The following is a 2789-nucleotide window of genomic DNA, read 5'->3' as shown; positions in this document are numbered from 1 at the left end:
AGGAGTTTAGTACCTGAGTACTAAGTTGCTCCTTAATGGTGTTCGCGACCGATTCATTTATTCGATTTTGGTAACTTTCTGCTCCCGGAGTGAGTTCTTCATTTTTGAAGATCTCTCTGACATAGGCTGGGCCACCTTCTTTGAGCCCTTGCCCCACTTTTCCCAAAAAGTGGAGTTCCAGTCTGTCTCTCTCCCACACCTGCAACCCTAGCCGGTCCAGTCGGTCGCGATGCTGGTCCAAGAAGTCGTCAAAGGCTTCTTGCGGGTGGTATGGGGCCTGGTCGGACAGGGTAGGATGGTGAGACAGCACGTCGTTAAAAAGACAGAGACACTCATGTTTCCGCTCTCGGATCTGGAGGTCTCTGTTTTCAAACTCAAGTACTCTGTTATAGTCCCTCTGAGAGGAAGCATGATTAAGTTCTTCTTTTATGTGAGCCCAGTACTCCCCCTTTGCCTTATCTAGTAAATAATGGCTATTGTCCTGCTCGAGTCGTACAATGCGATTTCGCATTGACGATTCCAAGCTCGCATTTTGGACCACAGATCCTTGGTGGGACGGTCCCGCTTCATCGCCCGCCACCCTTGGGATCGAAGAACGAGCCGACGTTCCCTCCATTTCTGTTTCGGAAAAGGGCTCCATCAAGACTCCAATCTCGAATGAATCCTCCGTCCACGAGGTCGAGCGTGATGGGCCGGAACCAGAATTGGAAGGGATTCTTTCCCCACCCGACACATAAAACAGAAAAAAAAGTTGAAAGAATCCCACTAAGGCAGAGACCCAAGTAAGAAAGGAAATGGGCGCGCAGAAAATACAAAAAGAAAGAAATGGCCAACAAATTTGATATATAAAAAAGTTTCAAAGAAAGCGGTTCTTTCTATTCAAACGAGAACACACAAGACGAAAGAAAAAGATCCAGCCGAAAAGAGCAATTGCACAAAGCACGAGATTTGGACCTGTGGTCATTATAGCGCTTCTTTCTGATCCTAGAAAACGCCCGAACAGCATCGTAGCTACGAGAACACTCATTTTACTAACACAATTAAGAAAGAAAGACAGTTTTTTCATTAAAACAAACCAAATGTGCGTTTTTTTCGCCAGCCTTCATAGGCTGCTGGGCTGTGCACTTCAGCTGCTGAATACCACATCAAGGTGACAGGATTCGAACCTATGGCCCTCTGTACCCAAAACAGATGCGCTGACCAGACTGCGCTACACCTCGTCTCACCCCCCCCGGAGCATATAGATCCACCCGATCGATGAAGACTTGAACCGAACCCGCTCATTTAGGCACAGGGACGCGAGAACCAATCCGAGTAATCAACCGCTTTTTTAGTTTTAGAAAATCTGCCTCCAGCAAGCCACCCCAACCCTACCGCCAAAAAGCCGTATAGTGCAGGAGCGCTCATATTTTTTTTTGGCTTCCTCTTTCACTTGAATTTTCAAAATCCGGCTCGCTCCCGGCTACCTCACCTACGGCGACCCTTCGCCCGCTTAGAAGTGGATTCGAACCACTGACACAAGGATTTTCAGTCCTTTGCTCTAACCAGCTGAGCTACCTGAACCACTTTCCTAAAGTCTCTTTTCTTCATCGAATAGCGCCCTACCTTACCACTTGACTAGTAAGGGAAAAGTCCTTTACTCAAAAAATACACTAAACTAAAAATAGAAATAGAAAAACACTAAACTAAACTAAAAATAGAATAGAAAAGAAAACTATAACTAAATAGTTAGATATAGGGCTTTTTTCGCTTGTTCGTCAAGCTTTCGAGCAGCTCTTTCAACTGCCGCCTAATCTCCCAACATGCTCAAGAACCGCGAGCCGTCCAGGGACTGCCGGAGGGAGCTTGCTTATAGAAAGAAGATAGGCCGGTCAAACGCGCAACAGGCTCTCCGTTCCTAGTCACTAAGTAGTGCTATTCGGGGGACTCCACCAAGAGGTTCTTTCTCTCACGCCCGCCCGTTCTGCCGGAGGAAATGGGATTCGAACCCATGATACAAGAAGATTGTATGTCGATTTAGCAAACCAATGCCTTAAGCCACTCAGCCATCCCTCCAAGTTCTTGATCGGAATTTGATGTGCGGTTGGTTGCCCGAAGGGCTATCTGATCCGATCAACTGCCTAAGCCGTAGCGCGCGTACTCTTCCTCTATCTATGAGCGAGACTCTATCCAGATCTCCCCAGCATCCAAGTCATCCAAATCTGCCAGGCGAGGTACGAAGTGACTCGACTGTAAAGGAAAGGAACCCCACCACACTGAATGATGAACTTTGCGCCTCCAGGAGGGTCAAGCCAAGCCTGAATGGAATTCATATCTCCTTCGTCTGGTCGAGAAGGGACTGTGACTCTTCTATTACATTACATTACGGAGAAGTCCATTTTCGTCATGATCGATCTACGTCCTACCCGGGCTTAGAAAGCTAGCTTACTAAGGCGAAGGACTGATTTTTTGATTGCACGAGCTAGCCAGCCAATAGATAAATTGGACTACTAACTATATTGAATATGGATCGTTCCCTATCGGCATGCCGAATGGAAAGAACACCGCACTAAATATGTTCTTAAGGAGTCGGTCTTGCCTATCCCTCAAGACGAGTAGCCCACCCAGGCGAGTTATAGAAGATATATTTTGTCAGCCTTTCAAGGTCTATTCTGGAAAGTCGCCTTCGACCCCCGTAACGCAACTAACCGTTTTATTTACGACCTACCGAGCACTGAGCCTTGAGCCGAAAGGAATAGATGCTGTTCTCCAGAAGCGCATTGTCTTTTTTTCCCACTTGACTTGAAAGA

The 2789-nt window shown here is 46.9% G+C and overlaps 3 non-coding genes across 3 annotated transcripts; all 3 read right to left on the bottom strand.

Moving 5' to 3' along the window:
• Positions 1 to 1145: 1145 nt before the first annotated feature.
• trnP lies at positions 1146 to 1220 on the bottom strand. The gene has a single exon. It is a non-coding gene; the product is annotated as a tRNA-Pro (tRNA).
• Positions 1221 to 1489: 269 nt separating this feature from the next.
• trnF lies at positions 1490 to 1563 on the bottom strand. The gene has a single exon. It is a non-coding gene; the product is annotated as a tRNA-Phe (tRNA).
• A 404-nt stretch (positions 1564 to 1967) lies between these two features.
• Positions 1968 to 2055, bottom strand: trnS. The gene has a single exon. It is a non-coding gene; the product is annotated as a tRNA-Ser (tRNA).
• Between the last annotated feature and the right edge of the window lie 734 nt (positions 2056 to 2789).

Source organism: Manihot esculenta, mitochondrion (assembly GCF_001659605.2).
Source record: "Manihot esculenta mitochondrion, complete genome".
NCBI lineage: Eukaryota > Viridiplantae > Streptophyta > Magnoliopsida > Malpighiales > Euphorbiaceae > Manihot > Manihot esculenta.
The sequence above is the reverse complement of the archived record's forward strand: the minus strand, read 5'-3'. Positions and strand labels throughout refer to the sequence as shown.